The sequence below is a fragment of the Pseudophryne corroboree genome, unplaced genomic scaffold (genome assembly GCF_028390025.1).
Source record: "Pseudophryne corroboree isolate aPseCor3 unplaced genomic scaffold, aPseCor3.hap2 scaffold_306, whole genome shotgun sequence".
NCBI classification, from domain to species: domain Eukaryota; kingdom Metazoa; phylum Chordata; class Amphibia; order Anura; family Myobatrachidae; genus Pseudophryne; species Pseudophryne corroboree.
Window position 1 is genome coordinate 337823 of NW_026969736.1, and position 22573 is coordinate 360395.

Genomic DNA, 22573 nt, shown 5'->3' on the forward strand with positions numbered 1-22573 from the left:
GAAAATTCAGGGCTATGTCGTGTAGATGATGGCCTAACAGGAGGCTTTCAAATTTTCTTTCTACTGACCTTCGTTTGGGAGAAAAATGCAATGGTACAAGACAGCTTTTCCTTGCCAATATCTCTCTTTTGCAAAGAGCTGCGCATTGGAAAATTCAGGGCTATGTCGTGTAGATGATGGCCTAACAGGAGGCTTTAAAAATTTTCTTTCTAGTGACCTTCGTTTGGGAGAAAAATGCAATGGTACAAGACAGATTTTCCTTGCCAATATCTCTCTTTTGCAAAGAGCTGCGCATTGGAAAATTCAGGGCTATTTCGTGTAGATGATGGCCTAACAGGAGGCTTTAAAATTTTCTTTCTAGTGTCCTTCGTTTGGGAGAAAAATGCAATGGTACAAGACAGCTTTTCCTTGCCAATATCTCTCTTTTGCAAAGAGCTACGCATTGGAAAATTCAGGGCTATGTCGTGTAGATGATGGCCTAACAGGAGGCTTTAAAATTTTCTTTCTAGTGTCCTTCGTTTGGGAGAAAAATGCAATGGTACAAGACAGCTTTTCCTTGCCAATATCTCTCTTTTGCAAAGAGCTACGCATTGGAAAATTCAGGGCTATGTCGTGTAGATGATGGCCTAACAGGAGGCTTTAAAATTTTCTTTCTAGTGTCCTTCGTTTGGGAGAAAAATGCAATGGTACAAGACAGCTTTTCCTTGCCAATATCTCTCTTTTGCAAAGATCTGCGCATTGGAAAATTCAGGGCTATGTCGTGTAGATGATGGCCTAACAGGAGGCTTTAAAATTTTCCTTCTAGTGTCCTTCGTTTGGGAGAAAAATGCAATGGTACAAGACAGCTTTTCCTTGCCAATATCTCTCTTTTGCAAAGAGCTGCGCATTGGAAAATTCAGGGCTATGTCGTGTAGATGATGGCCTAACAGGAGGCTTTAAAATTTTCTTTCTAGTGTCCTTCGTTTGGGAGAAAAATGCAATGGTACAAGACAGCTTTTCCTTGCCAATATCTCTCTTTTGCAAAGAGCTGCGCATTGGAAAATTCAGGGCTATTTCGTGTAGATGATGGCCTAACAGGAGGCTTTAAAATTTTCTTTCTAGTGTCCTTCGTTTGGGAGAAAAATGCAAAGGTACAAGACAGCTTTTCCTTGCCAATATCTCTCTTTTGCAAAGAGCTACGCATTGGAAAATTCAGGGCTATGTCGTGTAGATGATGGCCTAACAGGTGGCTTTAAAATTTTCTTTCTACTGACCTTCGTTTGGGAGAAAAATGCAAAGGTACAAGACAGCTTTTCCTTGCCAATATCTCTCTTTTGCAAAGAGCTGCGCATTGGAAAATTCAGGGCTATGTCGTGTAGATGATGGCCTAACAGGAGGCTTTAAAAATTTTCTTTCTAGTGACCTTCGTTTGGGAGAAAAATGCAATGGTACAAGACAGCTTTTCCTTGCCAATATCTCTCTTTTGCAAAGAGCTGCGCATTGGAAAATTCAGGGCTATGTCGTGTAGATGATGGCCTAACAGGAGGCTTTAAAATTTTCTTTCTAGTGTCCTTCGTTTGGGAGAAAAATGCAATGGTACAAGACAGCTTTTCCTTGCCAATATCTCTCTTTTGCAAAGAGCTACGCATTGGAAAATTCAGGGCTATGTCGTGTAGATGATGGCCTAACAGGAGGCTTTAAAATTTTCTTTCTAGTGTCCTTCGTTTGGGAGAAAAATGCAATGGTACAAGACAGCTTTTCCTTGCCAATATCTCTCTTTTGCAAAGAGCTGCGCATTGGAAAATTCAGGGCTATTTCGTGTAGATGATGGCCTAACAGGAGGCTTTAAAATTTTCTTTCTAGTGTCCTTCGTTTGGGAGAAAAATGCAAAGGTACAAGACAGCTTTTCCTTGCCAATATCTCTCTTTTGCAAAGAGCTGCGCATTGGAAAATTCAGGGCTATGTCGTGTAGATGATGGCCTAACAGGAGGCTTTAAAATTTTCTTTCTAGTGACCTTCGTTTGGGAGAAAAATGCAAAGGTACAAGACAGCTTTTCCTTGCCAATATCTCTCTTTTGCAAAGAGCTGCGCATTGGAAAATTCAGGGCTATGTCGTGTAGATGATGGCCTAACAGGAGGCTTTAAAATTTTCTTTCTACTGACCTTCGTTTGGGAGAAAAATGCAAAGGTACAAGACAGCTTTTCCTTGCCAATATCTCTCTTTTGCAAAGAGCTGCGCATTGGAAAATTCAGGGCTATGTCGTGTAGATGATGGCCTAACAGGAGGCTTTAAAAATTTTCTTTCTAGTGACCTTCGTTTGGGAGAAAAATGCAATGGTACAAGACAGCTTTTCCTTGCCAATATCTCTCTTTTGCAAAGAGCTGCGCATTGGAAAATTCAGGGCTATGTCGTGTAGATGATGGCCTAACAGGAGGCTTTAAAATTTTCTTTCTAGTGTCCTTCGTTTGGGAGAAAAATGCAATGGTACAAGACAGCTTTTCCTTGCCAATATCTCTCTTTTGCAAAGAGCTACGCATTGGAAAATTCAGGGCTATGTCGTGTAGATGATGGCCTAACAGGAGGCTTTAAAATTTTCTTTCTAGTGTCCTTCGTTTGGGAGAAAAATGCAAAGGTACAAGACAGCTTTTCCTTGCCAATATCTCTCTTTTGCAAAGAGCTGCGCATTGGAAAATTCAGGGCTATGTCGTGTAGATGATGGCCTAACAGGAGGCTTTAAAATTTTCTTTCTAGTGACCTTCGTTTGGGAGAAAAATGCAAAGGTACAAGACAGCTTTTCCTTGCCAATATCTCTCTTTTGCAAAGAGCTGCGCATTGGAAAATTCAGGGCTATGTCGTGTAGATGATGGCCTAACAGGAGGCTTTAAAATTTTCTTTCTAGTGTCCTTCGTTTGGGAGAAAAATGCAATGGTACAAGACAGCTTTTCCTTGCCAATATCTCTCTTTTGCAAAGAGCTGCGCATTGGAAAATTCAGGGCTATTTCGTGTAGATGATGGCCTAACAGGAGGCTTTAAAATTTTCTTTCTAGTGACCTTCGTTTGGGAGAAAAATGCAATGGTACAAGACAGCTTTTCCTTGCCAATATCTCTCTTTTGCAAAGAGCTGCGCATTGGAAAATTCAGGGCTATGTCGTGTAGATGATGGCCTAACAGGAGGCTTTAAAATTTTCTTTCTAGTGTCCTTCGTTTGGGAGAAAAATGCAATGGTACAAGACAGCTTTTACTTGCCAATATCTCTCTTTTGCAAAGAGCTGCGCATTGGAAAATTCAGGGCTATTTCGTGTAGATGATGGCCTAACAGGAGGCTTTAAAATTTTCTTTCTAGTTTCCTTCGTTTGGGAGAAAAATGCAAAGGTACAAGACAGCTTTTCCTTGCCAATATCTCTCTTTTGCAAAGAGCTACGCATTGGAAGATTCAGGGCTATGTCGTGTAGATGATGGCCTAACAGGAGGCTTTAAAATTTTCTTTCTACTGACCTTCGTTTGGGAGAAAAATGCAAAGGTACAAGACAGCTTTTCCTTGCCAATATCTCTCTTTTGCAAAGAGCTGCGCATTGGAAAATTCAGGGCTATGTCGTGTAGATGATGGCCTAACAGGAGGCTTTAAAAATTTTCTTTACTAGTGACCTTCGTTTGGGAGAAAAATGCAATGGTACAAGACAGCTTTTCCTTGCCAATATCTCTCTTTTGCAAAGAGCTGCGCATTGGAAAATTCAGGGCTATTTCGTGTAGATGATGGCCTAACAGGAGGCTTTAAAATTTTAATTCTAGTGTCCTTCGTTTGGGAGAAAAATGCAAAGGTACAAGACAGCTTTTCCTTGCCAATATCTCTCTTTTGCAAAGAGCTGCGCATTGGAAAATTCAGGGCTATTTCGTATGGATGATGGCCTAACAGGAGGCTTTAAAATTTTCTTTCTAGTGTCCTTCGTTTGGGAGAAAAATGCAAAGGTACAAGACAGCTTTTCCTTGCCAATATCTCTCTTTTGCAAAGAGCTGCGCATTGGAAAATTCAGGGCTATGTCGTGTAGATGATGGCCTAACAGGAGGCTTTAAAATTTTCTTTCTAGTGTCCTTCGTTTTGGAGAAAAATGCAATGGTACAAGACAGCTTTTCCTTGCCAATATCTCTCTTTTGCAAAGAGCTACGCATTGGAAAATTCAGGGCTATGTCGTGTAGATGATGGCCTAACAGGAGGCTTTAAAATTTTCTTTCTAGTGACCTTCGTTTGGGAGAAAAATGCAATGGTACAAGACAGCTTTTCCTTGCCAATATCTCTCTTTTGCAAAGAGCTGCGCATTGGAAAATTCAGGGCTATGTCGTGTAGATGATGGCCTAACAGGAGGCTTTAAATTTTTCTTTCTAGTGTCCTTCGTTTGGGAGAAAAATGCAATGGTACAAGACAGCTTTTCCTTGCCAATATCTCTCTTTTGCAAAGAGCTGCGCATTGGAAAATTCAGGGCTATTTCGTGTAGATGATGGCCTAACAGTAGGCTTTAAAATTTTCTTTCTAGTGTCCTTCGTTTGGGAGAAAAATGCAAAGGTACCTGACAGCTTTTCCTTGCCAATATCTCTCTTTTGCAAAGAGCTGCGCATTGGAAAATTCAGGGCTATGTCGTGTAGATGATGGCCTAACAGGAGGCTTTAAAATTTTCTTTCTAGTGACCTTCGTTTGGGAGAAAAATGCAAAGGTACAAGACAGCTTTTCCTTGCCAATATCTCTCTTTTGCAAAGAGCTGCGCATTGGAAAATTCAGGGCTATGTCGTGTAGATGATGGCCTAACAGGAGGCTTTCAAATTTTCTTTCTACTGACCTTCGTTTGGGAGAAAAATGCAATGGTACAAGACAGCTTTTCCTTGCCAATATCTCTCTTTTGCAAAGAGCTGCGCATTGGAAAATTCAGGGCTATGTCGTGTAGATGATGGCCTAACAGGAGGCTTTAAAAATTTTCTTTCTAGTGACCTTCGTTTGGGAGAAAAATGCAATGGTACAAGACAGATTTTCCTTGCCAATATCTCTCTTTTGCAAAGAGCTGCGCATTGGAAAATTCAGGGCTATTTCGTGTAGATGATGGCCTAACAGGAGGCTTTAAAATTTTCTTTCTAGTGTCCTTCGTTTGGGAGAAAAATGCAATGGTACAAGACAGCTTTTCCTTGCCAATATCTCTCTTTTGCAAAGAGCTACGCATTGGAAAATTCAGGGCTATGTCGTGTAGATGATGGCCTAACAGGAGGCTTTAAAATTTTCTTTCTACTGTCCTTCGTTTGGGAGAAAAATGCAATGGTACAAGACAGCTTTTCCTTGCCAATATCTCTCTTTTGCAAAGAGCTACGCATTGGAAAATTCAGGGCTATGTCGTGTAGATGATGGCCTAACAGGAGGCTTTAAAATTTTCTTTCTAGTGTCCTTCGTTTGGGAGAAAAATGCAATGGTACAAGACAGCTTTTCCTTGCCAATATCTCTCTTTTGCAAAGATCTGCGCATTGGAAAATTCAGGGCTATGTCGTGTAGATGATGGCCTAACAGGAGGCTTTAAAATTTTCTTTCTAGTGTCCTTCGTTTGGGAGAAAAATGCAATGGTACAAGACAGCTTTTCCTTGCCAATATCTCTCTTTTGCAAAGATCTGCGCATTGGAAAATTCAGGGCTATGTCGTGTAGATGATGGCCTAACAGGAGGCTTTAAAATTTTCTTTCTAGTGTCCTTCGTTTGGGAGAAAAATGCAATGGTACAAGACAGCTTTTCCTTGCCAATATCTCTCTTTTGCAAAGAGCTGCGCATTGGAAAATTCAGGGCTATGTCGTGTAGATGATGGCCTAACAGGAGGCTTTAAAAATTTTCTTTCTAGTGACCTTCGTTTGGGAGAAAAATGCAATGGTACAAGACAGCTTTTCCTTGCCAATATCTCTCTTTTGCAAAGAGCTACGCATTGGAAAATTCAGGGCTATGTCGTGTAGATGATGGCCTAACAGGAGGCTTTAAAATTTTCTTTCTAGTGTCCTTCGTTTGGGAGAAAAATGCAATGGTACAAGACAGCTTTTCCTTGCCAATATCTCTCTTTTGCAAAGAGCTGCGCATTGGAAAATTCAGGGCTATTTCGTGTAGATGATGGCCTAACAGGAGGCTTTAAAATTTTCTTTCTAGTGTCCTTCGTTTGGGAGAAAAATGCAAAGGTACAAGACAGCTTTTCCTTGCCAATATCTCTCTTTTGCAAAGAGCTGCGCATTGGAAAATTCAGGGCTATGTCGTGTAGATGATGGCCTAACAGGAGGCTTTAAAATTTTCTTTCTAGTGACCTTCGTTTGGGAGAAAAATACAAAGGTACAAGACAGCTTTTCCTTGCCAATATCTCTCTTTTGCAAAGAGCTGCGCATTGGAAAATTCAGGGCTATGTCGTGTAGATGATGGCCTAACAGGAGGCTTTAAAATTTTCTTTCTACTGACCTTCGTTTGGGAGAAAAATGCAAAGGTACAAGACAGCTTTTCCTTGCCAATATCTCTCTTTTGCAAAGAGCTGCGCATTGGAAAATTCAGGGCTATGTCGTGTAGATGATGGCCTAACAGGAGGCTTTAAAAATTTTCTTTCTAGTGACCTTCGTTTGGGAGAAAAATGCAATGGTACAAGACAGCTTTTCCTTGCCAATATCTCTCTTTTGCAAAGAGCTACGCATTGGAAAATTCAGGGCTATGTCGTGTAGATGATGGCCTAACAGGAGGCTTTAAAATTTTCTTTCTAGTGTCCTTCGTTTGGGAGAAAAATGCAAAGGTACAAGACAGCTTTTCCTTGCCAATATCTCTCTTTTGCAAAGAGCTGCGCATTGGAAAATTCAGGGCTATGTCGTGTAGATGATGGCCTAACAGGAGGCTTTAAAATTTTCTTTCTAGTGACCTTCGTTTGGGAGAAAAATGCAAAGGTACAAGACAGCTTTTCCTTGCCAATATCTCTCTTTTGCAAAGAGCTGCGCATTGGAAAATTCAGGGCTATGTCGTGTAGATGATGGCCTAACAGGAGGCTTTAAAATTTTCTTTCTAGTGTCCTTCGTTTGGGAGAAAAATGCAATGGTACAAGACAGCTTTTCCTTGCCAATATCTCTCTTTTGCAAAGAGCTGCGCATTGGAAAATTCAGGGCTATTTCGTGTAGATGATGGCCTAACAGGAGGCTTTAAAATTTTCTTTCTAGTGTCCTTCGTTTGGGAGAAAAATGCAAAGGTACCTGACAGCTTTTCCTTGCCAATATCTCTCTTTTGCAAAGAGCTGCGCATTGGAAAATTCAGGGCTATTTCGTGTAGATGATGGCCTAACAGGAGGCTTTAAAATTTTCTTTCTAGTGTCCTTCGTTTGGGAGAAAAATGCAAAGGTACAAGACAGCTTTTCCTTGCCAATATCTCTCTTTTGCAAAGAGCTACGCATTGGAAAATTCAGGGCTATGTCGTGTAGATGATGGCCTAACAGGAGGCTTTAAAATTTTCTTTCTACTGACCTTCGTTTGGGAGAAAAATGCAAAGGTACAAGACAGCTTTTCCTTGCCAATATCTCTCTTTTGCAAAGAGCTGCGCATTGGAAAATTCAGGGCTATGTCGTGTAGATGATGGCCTAACAGGAGGCTTTAAAAATTTTCTTTCTAGTGACCTTCGTTTGGGAGAAAAATGCAATGGTACAAGACAGCTTTTCCTTGCCAATATCTCTCTTTTGCAAAGAGCTGCGCATTGGAAAATTCAGGGCTATGTCGTGTAGATGATGGCCTAACAGGAGGCTTTAAAATTTTAATTCTAGTGTCCTTCGTTTGGGAGAAAAATGCAAAGGTACAAGACAGCTTTTCCTTGCCAATATCTCTTTTGCAAAAAGCTACGCATTGGAAAATTCAGGGCTATGTCGTGTAGATGATGGCCTAACAGGAGGCTTTAAAATTTTAATTCTAGTGTCCTTCGTTTGGGAGAAAAATGCAAAGGTACAAGACAGCTTTTCCTTGCCAATATCTCTCTTTTGCAAAGAGCTGCGCATTGGAAAATTCAGGGCTATGTCGTGTAGATGATGGCCTAACAGGAGGCTTTAAAATTTTCTTTCTAGTGTCCTTCGTTTGGGAGAAAAATGCAATGGTACAAGACAGCTTTTCCTTGCCAATATCTCTCTTTTGCAAAGAGCTGCGCATTGGAAAATTCAGGGCTATGTCGTGTAGATGATGGCCTAACAGGAGGCTTTAAAATTTTCTTTCTAGTGTCCTTCGTTTGGGAGAAAAATGCAATGGTACAAGACAGCTTTTCCTTGCCAATATCTCTCTTTTGCAAAGAGCTGCGCATTGGAAAATTCAGAGCTATGTCGTGTAGATGATGGCCTAACAGGAGGCTTTAAAATTTTCTTTCTAGTGTCCTTCGTTTGGGAGAAAAATGCAAAGGTACAAGACAGCTTTTCCTTGCCAATATCTCTCTTTTGCAAAGAGCTGCGCATTGGAAAATTCAGGGCTATTTCGTGTAGATGATGGCCTAACAGGAGGCTTTAAAATTTTCTTTCTAGTGTCCTTCGTTTGGGAGAAAAATGCAATGGTACAAGACAGCTTTTCCTTGCCAATATCTCTCTTTTGCAAAGAGCTACGCATTGGAAAATTCAGGGCTATGTCGTGTAGATGATGGCCTAACAGGAGGCTTTAAAATTTTCTTTCTAGTGTCCTTCGTTTGGGAGAAAAATGCAATGGTACAAGACAGCTTTTCCTTGCCAATATCTCTCTTTTGCAAAGAGCTACGCATTGGAAAATTCAGGGCTATGTCGTGTAGATGATGGCCTAACAGGGGGCTTTAAAATTTTCTTTCTAGTGACCTTCGTTTGGGAGAAAAATGCAATGGTACAAGACAGCTTTTCCTTGCCAATATCTCTCTTTTGCAAAGATCTGCGCATTGGAAAATTCAGGGCTATGTCGTGTAGATGATGGCCTAACAGGAGGCTTTAAAAATTTTCTTTCTAGTGACCTTCGTTTGGGAGAAAAATGCAATGGTACAAGACAGCTTTTCCTTGCCAATATCTCTCTTTTGCAAAGAGCTGCGCATTGGAAAATTCAGGGCTATGTCGTGTAGATGATGGCCTAACAGGAGGCTTTAAAATTTTCTTTCTAGTGTCCTTCGTTTGGGAGAAAAATGCAAAGGTACAAGACAGCTTTTCCTTGCCAATATCTCTCTTTTGCAAAGAGCTACGCATTGGAAAATTCAGGGCTATGTCGTGTAGATGATGGCCTAACAGGAGGCTTTAAAATTTTCTTTCTACTGACCTTCGTTTGGGAGAAAAATGCAAAGGTACAAGACAGCTTTTCCTTGCCAATATCTCTCTTTTGCAAAGAGCTGCGCATTGGAAAATTCAGGGCTATGTCGTGTAGATGATGGCCTAACAGGAGGCTTTAAAAATTTTCTTTCTAGTGACCTTCGTTTGGGAGAAAAATGCAATGGTACAAGACAGCTTTTCCTTGCCAATATCTCTCTTTTGCAAAGAGCTGCGCATTGGAAAATTCAGGGCTATGTCGTGTAGATGATGGCCTAACAGGAGGCTTTAAAATTTTAATTCTAGTGTCCTTCGTTTGGGAGAAAAATGCAAAGGTACAAGACAGCTTTTCCTTGCCAATATCTCTTTTGCAAAAAGCTACGCATTGGAAAATTCAGGGCTATGTCGTGTAGATGATGGCCTAACAGGAGGCTTTAAAATTTTAATTCTAGTGTCCTTCGTTTGGGAGAAAAATGCAAAGGTACAAGACAGCTTTTCCTTGCCAATATCTCTCTTTTGCAAAGAGCTGCGCATTGGAAAATTCAGGGCTATGTCGTGTAGATGATGGCCTAACAGGAGGCTTTAAAATTTTCTTTCTAGTGTCCTTCGTTTGGGAGAAAAATGCAATGGTACAAGACAGCTTTTCCTTGCCAATATCTCTCTTTTGCAAAGAGCTGCGCATTGGAAAATTCAGGGCTATGTCGTGTAGATGATGGCCTAACAGGAGGCTTTAAAATTTTCTTTCTAGTGTCCTTCGTTTGGGAGAAAAATGCAATGGTACAAGACAGCTTTTCCTTGCCAATATCTCTCTTTTGCAAAGAGCTGCGCATTGGAAAATTCAGAGCTATGTCGTGTAGATGATGGCCTAACAGGAGGCTTTAAAATTTTCTTTCTACTGTCCTTCGTTTGGGAGAAAAATGCAATGGTACAAGACAGCTTTTCCTTGCCAATATCTCTCTTTTGCAAAGAGCTACGCATTGGAAAATTCAGGGCTATGTCGTGTAGATGATGGCCTAACAGGAGGCTTTAAAATTTTCTTTCTAGTGTCCTTCGTTTGGGAGAAAAATGCAATGGTACAAGACAGCTTTTCCTTGCCAATATCTCTCTTTTGCAAAGATCTGCGCATTGGAAAATTCAGGGCTATGTCGTGTAGATGATGGCCTAACAGGAGGCTTTAAAATTTTCTTTCTAGTGTCCTTCGTTTGGGAGAAAAATGCAATGGTACAAGACAGCTTTTCCTTGCCAATATCTCTCTTTTGCAAAGAGCTGCGCATTGGAAAATTCAGGGCTATGTCGTGTAGATGATGGCCTAACAGGAGGCTTTAAAATTTTCTTTCTAGTGTCCTTCGTTTGGGAGAAAAATGCAATGGTACAAGACAGCTTTTCCTTGCCAATATCTCTCTTTTGCAAAGAGCTGCGCATTGGAAAATTCAGGGCTATTTCGTGTAGATGATGGCCTAACAGGAGGCTTTAAAATTTTCTTTCTAGTGTCCTTCGTTTGGGAGAAAAATGCAAAGGTACAAGACAGCTTTTCCTTGCCAATATCTCTCTTTTGCAAAGAGCTACGCATTGGAAAATTCAGGGCTATGTCGTGTAGATGATGGCCTAACAGGAGGCTTTAAAATTTTCTTTCTACTGACCTTCGTTTGGGAGAAAAATGCAAAGGTACAAGACAGCTTTTCCTTGCCAATATCTCTCTTTTGCAAAGAGCTGCGCATTGGAAAATTCAGGGCTATGTCGTGTAGATGATGGCCTAACAGGAGGCTTTAAAAATTTTCTTTCTAGTGACCTTCGTTTGGGAGAAAAATGCAATGGTACAAGACAGCTTTTCCTTGCCAATATCTCTCTTTTGCAAAGAGCTGCGCATTGGAAAATTCAGGGCTATGTCGTGTAGATGATGGCCTAACAGGAGGCTTTAAAATTTTCTTTCTAGTGTCCTTCGTTTGGGAGAAAAATGCAATGGTACAAGACAGCTTTTCCTTGCCAATATCTCTCTTTTGCAAAGAGCTACGCATTGGAAAATTCAGGGCTATGTCGTGTAGATGATGGCCTAACAGGAGGCTTTAAAATTTTCTTTCTAGTGTCCTTCGTTTGGGAGAAAAATGCAATGGTACAAGACAGCTTTTCCTTGCCAATATCTCTCTTTTGCAAAGAGCTGCGCATTGGAAAATTCAGGGCTATTTCGTGTAGATGATGGCCTAACAGGAGGCTTTAAAATTTTCTTTCTAGTGTCCTTCGTTTGGGAGAAAAATGCAAAGGTACAAGACAGCTTTTCCTTGCCAATATCTCTCTTTTGCAAAGAGCTGCGCATTGGAAAATTCAGGGCTATGTCGTGTAGATGATGGCCTAACAGGAGGCTTTAAAATTTTCTTTCTAGTGACCTTCGTTTGGGAGAAAAATGCAAAGGTACAAGACAGCTTTTCCTTGCCAATATCTCTCTTTTGCAAAGAGCTGCGCATTGGAAAATTCAGGGCTATGTCGTGTAGATGATGGCCTAACAGGAGGCTTTAAAATTTTCTTTCTACTGACCTTCGTTTGGGAGAAAAATGCAAAGGTACAAGACAGCTTTTCCTTGCCAATATCTCTCTTTTGCAAAGAGCTGCGCATTGGAAAATTCAGGGCTATGTCGTGTAGATGATGGCCTAACAGGAGGCTTTAAAAATTTTCTTTCTAGTGACCTTCGTTTGGGAGAAAAATGCAATGGTACAAGACAGCTTTTCCTTGCCAATATCTCTCTTTTGCAAAGAGCTGCGCATTGGAAAATTCAGGGCTATGTCGTGTAGATGATGGCCTAACAGGAGGCTTTAAAATTTTCTTTCTAGTGTCCTTCGTTTGGGAGAAAAATGCAATGGTACAAGACAGCTTTTCCTTGCCAATATCTCTCTTTTGCAAAGAGCTACGCATTGGAAAATTCAGGGCTATGTCGTGTAGATGATGGCCTAACAGGAGGCTTTAAAATTTTCTTTCTAGTGTCCTTCGTTTGGGAGAAAAATGCAAAGGTACAAGACAGCTTTTCCTTGCCAATATCTCTCTTTTGCAAATAGCTGCGCATTGGAAAATTCAGGGCTATGTCGTGTAGATGATGGCCTAACAGGAGGCTTTAAAATTTTCTTTCTAGTGACCTTCGTTTGGGAGAAAAATGCAAAGGTACAAGACAGCTTTTCCTTGCCAATATCTCTCTTTTGCAAAGAGCTGCGCATTGGAAAATTCAGGGCTATGTCGTGTAGATGATGGCCTAACAGGAGGCTTTAAAATTTTCTTTCTAGTGTCCTTCGTTTGGGAGAAAAATGCAATGGTACAAGACAGCTTTTCCTTGCCAATATCTCTCTTTTGCAAAGAGCTGCGCATTGGAAAATTCAGGGCTATTTCGTGTAGATGATGGCCTAACAGGAGGCTTTAAAATTTTCTTTCTAGTGTCCTTCGTTTGGGAGAAAAATGCAAAGGTACCTGACAGCTTTTCCTTGCCAATATCTCTCTTTTGCAAAGAGCTGCGCATTGGAAAATTCAGGGCTATTTCGTGTAGATGATGGCCTAACAGGAGGCTTTAAAATTTTCTTTCTAGTGTCCTTCGTTTGGGAGAAAAATGCAAAGGTACAAGACAGCTTTTCCTTGCCAATATCTCTCTTTTGCAAAGAGCTACGCATTGGAAAATTCAGGGCTATGTCGTGTAGATGATGGCCTAACAGGAGGCTTTAAAATTTTCTTTCTACTGACCTTCGTTTGGGAGAAAAATGCAAAGGTACAAGACAGCTTTTCCTTGCCAATATCTCTCTTTTGCAAAGAGCTGCGCATTGGAAAATTCAGGGCTATGTCGTGTAGATGATGGCCTAACAGGAGGCTTTAAAAATTTTCTTTCTAGTGACCTTCGTTTGGGAGAAAAATGCAATGGTACAAGACAGCTTTTCCTTGCCAATATCTCTCTTTTGCAAAGAGCTGCGCATTGGAAAATTCAGGGCTATGTCGTGTAGATGATGGCCTAACAGGAGGCTTTAAAATTTTCTTTCTAGTGTCCTTCGTTTGGGAGAAAAATGCAATGGTACAAGACAGCTTTTACTTGCCAATATCTCTCTTTTGCAAAGAGCTGCGCATTGGAAAATTCAGGGCTATTTCGTGTAGATGATGGCCTAACAGGAGGCTTTAAAATTTTCTTTCTAGTGTCCTTCGTTTGGGAGAAAAATGCAATGGTACAAGACAGCTTTTCCTTGCCAATATCTCTCTTTTGCAAAGAGCTGCGCATTGGAAAATTCAGGGCTATGTCGTGTAGATGATGGCCTAACAGGAGGCTTTAAAATTTTCTTTCTAGTGTCCTTCGTTTGGGAGAAAAATGCAATGGTACAAGACAGCTTTTCCTTGCCAATATCTCTCTTTTGCAAAGAGCTGCGCATTGGAAAATTCAGGGCTATTTCGTGTAGATGATGGCCTAACAGGAGGCTTTAAAATTTTCTTTCTAGTGTCCTTCGTTTGGGAGAAAAATGCAATGCACGAAATAGCCCTGAATTTTCCAATGCGTAGCTCTTTGTAAAAGAGAGATATTGGCAAGGAAAAGCTATCTTGTACCTTTGCATTTTTCTCCCAAACGAAGGACACTAGAATTAAAATTTTAAAGCCTCCTGTTAGGCCATCATCTACACGACATAGCCCTGAATTTTCCAATGCGCAGCTCTTTGCAAAAGAGAGATATTGGCAAGGAAAAGCTGTCTTGTACCTTTGCATTTTTCTCCCAAACGAAGGTCACTAGAAAGAAAATTTTAAAGCCTCCTGTTAGGCCATCATCTACATGACATAGCCCTGAATTTTCCAATGCGTAGCTCTTTGCAAAAGAGAAATATTGGCAAGGAAAAGCTGTCTTGTACCTTTGCATTTTTCTCCCATACGAAGGACACTAGAAAGAAAATTTTAAAGCCTCCTGTTAGGCCATCATCTACACGACATAGCCCTGAATTTTCCAATGCGTAGCTCTTTGCAAAAGAAAGATATTGGCAAGGAAAAGCTGTCTTGTACCTTTGCATTTTTCTCCCAAACGAAGGACACTAGAAAGAAAATTTTAAAGCCTCCTGTTAGGCCATCATCTACACGAAATAGCCCTGAATTTTCCAATGCGCAGCTCTTTGCAAAAGAGAGATATTGGCAAGGAAAAGCTGTCTTGTACCATTGCATTTTTCTCCCAAACGAAGGACACTAGAAAGAAAATTTTAAAGCCTCCTGTTAGGCCATCATCTACACGACATAGCCCTGAATTTTCCAATGCGCAGCTCTTTGCAAAAGAGAGATATTGGCAAGGAAAAGCTGTCTTGTACCTTTGCATTTTTCTCCCAAACGAAGGACACTAGAAAGAAAATTTTAAAGCCTCCTGTTAGGCCATCATCTACACGACATAGCCCTGAATTTTCCAATGCGTAGCTCTTTGCAAAAGAGAGATATTGGCAAGGAAAATCTGTCTTGTACCTTTGCATTTTTCTCCCAAACGAAGGACACTAGAAAGAAAATTTTAAAGCCTCCTGTTAGGCCATCATCTACACGAAATATCCCTGAATTTTCCAATGCGCAGCTCTTTGCAAAAGAGAGATATTGGCAAGGAAAAGCTGTCTTGTACCATTGCATTTTTCTCCCAAACGAAGGACACTAGAAAGAAAATTTTAAAGCCTCCTGTTAGGCCATCATCTACACGACATAGCCCTGAATTTTCCAATGCGCAGCTCTTTGCAAAAGAGAGATATTGGCAAGGAAAAGCTGTCTTGTACCTTTGCATTTTTCTCCCAAACGAAGGACACTAGAATTAAAATTTTAAAGCCTCCTGTTAGGCCATCATCTACACGACATAGCCCTGAATTTTCCAATGCGCAGCTCTTTGCAAAAGAGAGATATTGGCAAGGAAAAGCTGTCAGGTACCTTTGCATTTTTCTCCCAAACGAAGGACACTAGAAAGAAAATTTTAAAGCCTCCTGTTAGGCCATCATCTACACGAAATAGCCCTGAATTTTCCAATGCGCAGCTCTTTGCAAAAGAGAGATATTGGCAAGGAAAAGCTGTCTTGTACCATTGCATTTTTCTCCCAAACGAAGGACACTAGAAAGAAAATTTTAAAGCCTCCTGTTAGGCCATCATCTACACGACATAGCCCTGAATTTTCCAATGCGCAGCTCTTTGCAAAAGAGAGATATTGGCAAGGAAAAGCTGTCTTGTACCATTGCATTTTTCTCCCAAACGAAGGTCACTAGAAAGAAAATTTTAAAGCCTCCTGTTAGGCCATCATCTACACGACATAGCCCTGAATTTTCCAATGCGTAGCTCTTTGCAAAAGAGAGATATTGGCAAGGAAAAGCTGTCTTGTACCATTGCATTTTTCTCCCAAACGAAGGACACTAGAAAGAAAATTTTAAAGCCTCCTGTTAGGCCATCATCTACACGACATAGCCCTGAATTTTCCAATGCGCAGCTCTTTGCAAAAGAGAGATATTGGCAAGGAAAAGCTGTCTTGTACCTTTGCATTTTTCTCCCAAACGAAGGACACTAGAATTAAAATTTTAAAGCCTCCTGTTAGGCCATCATCTACACGACATAGCCCTGAATTTTCCAATGCGCAGCTCTTTGCAAAAGAGAGATATTGGCAAGGAAAAGCTGTCAGGTACCTTTGCATTTTTCTCCCAAACGAAGGACACTAGAAAGAAAATTTTAAAGCCTCCTGTTAGGCCATCATCTACACGAAATAGCCCTGAATTTTCCAATGCGCAGCTCTTTGCAAAAGAGAGATATTGGCAAGGAAAAGCTGTCTTATACCATTGCATTTTTCTCCCAAACGAAGGTCACTAGAAAGAAAATGTTTAAAGCCTCCTGTTAGGCCATCATCTACACGACATAGCCCTGAATTTTCCAATGCGTAGCTCTTTGCAAAAGAGAGATATTGGCAAGGAAAAGCTGTCTTGTACCTTTGCATTTTTCTCCCAAACGAAGGTCAGTAGAAAGAAAATTTTAAAGCCTCCTGTTAGGCCATCATCTACACGACATAGCCCTGAATTTTCCAATACGTAGCTCTTTGCAAAAGAGAGATATTGGCAAGGAAAAGCTGTCTTGTACCTTTGCATTTTTCTCCCAAACGAAGGACACTAGAAAGAAAATTTTAAAGCCTCCTGTTAGGCCATCATCTACACGAAATAGCCCTGAATTTTCCAATGCGCAGCTCTTTGCAAAAGAGAGATATTGGCAAGGAAAAGCTGTCTTGTACCATTGCATTTTTCTCCCAAACGAAGGACACTAGAAAGAAAATTTTAAAGCCTCCTGTTAGGCCATCATCTACACGACATAGCCCTGAATTTTCCAATGCGCAGCTCTTTGCAAAAGAGAGATATTGGCAAGGAAAAGCTATCTTGTACCTTTGCATTTTTCTCCCAAACGAAGGACACTAGAATTAAAATTTTAAAGCCTCCTGTTAGGCCATCATCTACACGACATAGCCCTGAATTTTCCAATGCGCAGCTCTTTGCAAAAGAGAGATATTGGCAAGGAAAAGCTGTCTTGTACCATTGCATTTTTCTCCCAAACGAAGGTCACTAGAAAGAAAATTTTTAAAGCCTCCTGTTAGGCCATCATCTACACGACATAGCCCTGAATTTTCCAATGCGCAGCTCTTTGCAAAAGAGAGATATTAACAAGGAAAAGCTGTCTTGTACCTTTGCATTTTTCTCCCAAACGAAGGTCAGTAGAAAGAAAATTTTAAAGCCTCCTGTTAGGCCATCATCTACACGACATAGCCCTGAATTTTCCAATGCGTAGCTCTTTGCAAAAGAGAGATATTGGCAAGGAAAAGCTGTCTTGTACCTTTGCATTTTTCTCCCAAACGAAGGACACTAGAAAGAAAATTTTAAAGCCTCCTGTTAGGCCATCATCTACACGAAATAGCCCTGAATTTTCCAATGCGCAGCTCTTTGCAAAAGAGAGATATTGGCAAGGAAAAGCTGTCTTGTACCATTGCATTTTTCTCCCAAACGAAGGACACTAGAAAGAAAATTTTAAAGCCTCCTGTTAGGCCATCATCTACACGACATAGCCCTGCATTTTCCAATGCGCAGCTCTTTGCAAAAGAGAGATATTGGCAAGGAAAAGCTGTCTTGTACCTTTGCATTTTTCTCCCAAACGAAGGACACTAGAATTAAAATTTTAAAGCCTCCTGTTAGGCCATCATCTACACGACATAGCCCTGAATTTTCCAATGCGTAGCTCTTTGCAAAAGAGAGATATTGGCAAGGAAAAGCTGTCTTGTACCTTTGCATTTTTCTCCCAAACGAAGGACACTAGAATTAAAATTTTAAAGCCTCCTGTTAGGCCATCATCTACACGACATAGCCCTGAATTTTCCAATGCGCAGCTCTTTGCAAAAGAGAGATATTGGCAAGGAAAAGCTGTCTTGTACCATTGCATTTTTCTCCCAAACGAAGGACACTAGAAAGAAAATTTTAAAGCCTCCTGTTAGGCCATCATCTACACGACATAGCCCTGAATTTTCCAATGCGCAGCTCTTTGCAAAAGAGAGATATTGGCAAGGAAAAGCTATCTTGTACCTTTGCATTTTTCTCCCAAACGAAGGACACTAGAATTAAAATTTTAAAGCCTCCTGTTAGGCCATCATCTACACGACATAGCCCTGAATTTTCCAATGCGCAGCTCTTTGCAAAAGAGAGATATTGGCAAGGAAAAGCTGTCTTGTACCATTGCATTTTTCTCCCAAACGAAGGTCACTAGAAAGAAAATTTTTAAAGCCTCCTGTTAGGCCATCATCTACACGACATAGCCCTGAATTTTCCAATGCGCAGCTCTTTGCAAAAGAGAGATATTAACAAGGAAAAGCTGTCTTGTACCTTTGCATTTTTCTCCCAAACGAAGGTCAGTAGAAAGAAAATTTTAAAGCCTCCTGTTAGGCCATCATCTACACGACATAGCCCTGAATTTTCCAATGCGTAGCTCTTTGCAAAAGAGAGATATTGGCAAGGAAAAGCTGTCTTGTACCTTTGCATTTTTCTCCCAAACGAAGGACACTAGAAAGAAAATTTTAAAGCCTCCTGTTAGGCCATCATCTACACGAAATAGCCCTGAATTTTCCAATGCGCAGCTCTTTGCAAAAGAGAGATATTGGCAAGGAAAAGCTGTCTTGTACCATTGCATTTTTCTCCCAAACGAAGGACACTAGAAAGAAAATTTTAAAGCCTCCTGTTAGGCCATCATCTACACGACATAGCCCTGAATTTTCCAATGCGCAGCTCTTTGCAAAAGAGAGATATTGGCAAGGAAAAGCTGTCTTGTACCTTTGCATTTTTCTCCCAAACGAAGGACACTAGAATTAAAATTTTAAAGCCTCCTGTTAGGCCATCATCTACACGACATAGCCCTGAATTTTCCAATGCGTAGCTCTTTGCAAAAGAGAGATATTGGCAAGGAAAAGCTGTCTTGTACCTTTGCATTTTTCTCCCAAACGAAGGACACTAGAATTAAAATTTTAAAGCCTCCTGTTAGGCCATCATCTACACGACATAGCCCTGAATTTTCCAATGCGCAGCTCTTTGCAAAAGAGAGATATTGGCAAGGAAAAGCTGTCTTGTACCATTGCATTTTTCTCCCAAACGAAGGTCACTAGAAAGAAAATTTTTAAAGCCTCCTGTTAGGCCATCATCTACACGACATAGCCCTGAATTTTCCAATGCGCAGCTCTTTGCAAAAGAGAGATATTGGCAAGGAAAAGCTGTCTTGTACCTTTGCATTTTTCTCCCAAACGAAGGTCAGTAGAAAGAAAATTTTAAAGCCTCCTGTTAGGCCATCATCTACACGACATAGCCCTGAATTTTCCAATGCGTAGCTCTTTGCAAAAGAGAGATATTGGCAAGGAAAAGCTGTCTTGTACCTTTGCATTTTTCTCCCAAACGAAGGACACTAGAAAGAAAATGTTAAAACCTCCTGTTAGGCCATCATCTACACGAAATAGCCCTGAATTTTCCAATGCGCAGCTCTTTGCAAAAGAGAGATATTGGCAAGGAAAAGCTATCTTGTACCTTTGCATTTTTCTCCCAAACGAAGGACACTAGAATTAAAATTTTAAAGCCTCCTGTTAGGCCATCATCTACACGACATAGCCCTTAATTTTCCAATGCGCAGCTCTTTGCAAAAGAGAGATATTGGCAAGGAAAAGCTGTCTTGTACCATTGCATTTTTCTCCCAAACGAAGGTCACTAGAAAGAAATTTTTTAAAGCCTCCTGTTAGGCCATCATCTACACGACATAGCCCTGAATTTTCCAATGCGCAGCTCTTTGCAAAAGAGAGATATTAACAAGGAAAAGCTGTCTTGTACCTTTGCATTTTTCTCCCAAACGAAGGTCAGTAGAAAGAAAATTTTAAAGCCTCCTGTTAGGCCATCATCTACACGACATAGCCCTGAATTTTCCAATGCGTAGCTCTTTGCAAAAGAGAGATATTGGCAAGGAAAAGCTGTCTTGTACCTTTGCATTTTTCTCCCAAACGAAGGACACTAGAAAGAAAATTTTAAAGCCTCCTGTTAGGCCATCATCTACACGAAATAGCCCTGAATTTTCCAATGCGCAGCTCTTTGCAAAAGAGAGATATTGGCAAGGAAAAGCTGTCTTGTACCATTGCATTTTTCTCCCAAACGAAGGACACTAGAAAGAAAATTTTAAAGCCTCCTGTTAGGCCATCATCTACACGACATAGCCCTGAATTTTCCAATGCGCAGCTCTTTGCAAAAGAGAGATATTGGCAAGGAAAAGCTGTCTTGTACCTTTGCATTTTTCTCCCAAACGAAGGACACTAGAATTAAAATTTTAAAGCCTCCTGTTAGGCCATCATCTACACGACATAGCCCTGAATTTTCCAATGCGTAGCTCTTTGCAAAAGAGAGATATTGGCAAGGAAAAGCTGTCTTGTACCTTTGCATTTTTCTCCCAAACGAAGGACACTAGAATTAAAATTTTAAAGCCTCCTGTTAGGCCATCATCTACACGACATAGCCCTGAATTTTCCAATGCGCAGCTCTTTGCAAAAGAGAGATATTGGCAAGGAAAAGCTGTCTTGTACCATTGCATTTTTCTCCCAAACGAAGGTCACTAGAAAGAAAATTTTTAAAGCCTCCTGTTAGGCCATCATCTACACGACATAGCCCTGAATTTTCCAATGCGCAGCTCTTTGCAAAAGAGAGATATTGGCAAGGAAAAGCTGTCTTGTACCTTTGCATTTTTCTCCCAAACGAAGGTCAGTAGAAAGAAAATTTTAAAGCCTCCTGTTAGGCCATCATCTACACGACATAGCCCTGAATTTTCCAATGCGTAGCTCTTTGCAAAAGAGAGATATTGGCAAGGAAAAGCTGTCTTGTACCTTTGCATTTTTCTCCCAAACGAAGGACACTAGAAAGAAAATGTTAAAACCTCCTGTTAGGCCATCATCTACACGAAATAGCCCTGAATTTTCCAATGCGCAGCTCTTTGCAAAAGAGAGATATTGGCAAGGAAAAGCTGTCTTTAACCATTGCATTTTTCTCCCAAACGAAGGACACTAGAAAAAATTTTTTAAAGCCTCCTGTTAGGCCATCATCTACACGACATAGCCCTGAATTTTCCAATGCGCAGCTCTTTGCAAAAGAGAGATATTGGCAAGGAAAAGCTGTCTTGTACCTTTGCATTTTTCTCCCAAACGAAGGTCACTAGAAAGAAAATTTTAAAGCCTCCTGTTAGGCCATCATCTACACGACATAGCCCTTAATTTTCCAATGCGTAGCTCTTTGTAAAAGAGAGATATTGGCAAGGAAAAGCTATCTTGTACCTTTGCATTTTTCTCCCAAACGAAGGACACTAGAATTAAAATTTTAAAGCCTCCTGTTAGGCCATCATCTACACGAAATAGCCCTGAATTTTCCAATGCGCAGCTCTTTGCAAAAGAGAGATATTGGCAAGGAAAAGCTGTCTTGTACCATTGCATTTTTCTCCCAAACGAAGGACACTAGAAAGAAAATTTTAAAGCCTCCTGTTAGGCCATCATCTACACGACATAGCCCTGAATTTTCCAATGCGCAGCTCTTTGCAAAAGAGAGATATTGGCAAGGAAAAGCTGTCTTGTACCTTTGCATTTTTCTCCCAAACGAAGGTCAGTAGAAAGAAAATTTTAAAGCCTCCTGTTAGGCCATCATCTACACGACATAGCCCTGAATTTTCCAATGCGTAGCTCTTTGCAAAAGAGAGATATTGGCAAGGAAAAGCTGTCTTGTACCTTTGCATTTTTCTCCCAAACGAAGGACACTAGAAAGAAAATGTTAAAGCCTCCTGTTAGGCCATCATCTACACGAAATAGCCCTGAATTTTCCAATGCGCAGCTCTTTGCAAAAGAGAGATATTGGCAAGGAAAAGCTGTCTTGTACCATTGCATTTTTCTCCCAAACGAAGGACACTAGAAAAATTTTTTTAAAGCCTCCTGTTAGGCCATCATCTACACGACATAGCCCTGAATTTTCCAATGCGCAGCTCTTTGCAAAAGAGAGATATTGGCAAGGAAAAGCTGTCTTGTACCTTTGCATTTTTCTCCCAAACGAAGGTCACTAGAAAGAAAATTTTAAAGCCTCCTGTTAGGCCATCATCTACATGACATAGCCCTGAATTTTCCAATGCGTAGCTCTTTGCAAAAGAGAAATATTGGCAAGTAAAAGCTGTCTTGTACCATTGCATTTTTCTCCCAAACGAAGGACACTAGAAAGAAAATTTTAAAGCCTCCTGTTAGGCCATCATCTACACGACATAGCCCTGAATTTTCCAATGCGTAGCTCTTTGTAAAAGAGAGATATTGGCAAGGAAAAGCTATCTTGTACCTTTGCATTTTTCTCCCAAACGAAGGACACTAGATTTAAAATTTTAAAGCCTCCTGTTAGGCCATCATCTACACGACATAGCCCTGAATTTTCCAATGCGTAGCTCTTTGTAAAAGAGAGATATTGGCAAGGAAAAGCTATCTTGTACCTTTGCATTTTTCTCCCAAACGAAGGACACTAGAAAGAAAATTTTAAAGCCTCCTGTTAGGCCATCATCTACACGACATAGCCCTGAATTTTCCAATGCGCAGCTCTTTGCAAAAGAGAGATATTGGCAAGGAAAAGCTGTCTTGTACCTTTGCATTTTTCTCCCAAACGAAGGTCAGTAGAAAGAAAATTTTAAAGCCTCCTGTTAGGCCATCATCTACACGACATAGCCCTGAATTTTCCAATGCGTAGCTCTTTGCAAAAGAGAGATATTGGCAAGGAAAAGCTGTCTTGTACCTTTGCATTTTTCTCCCAAACGAAGGACACTAGAAAGAA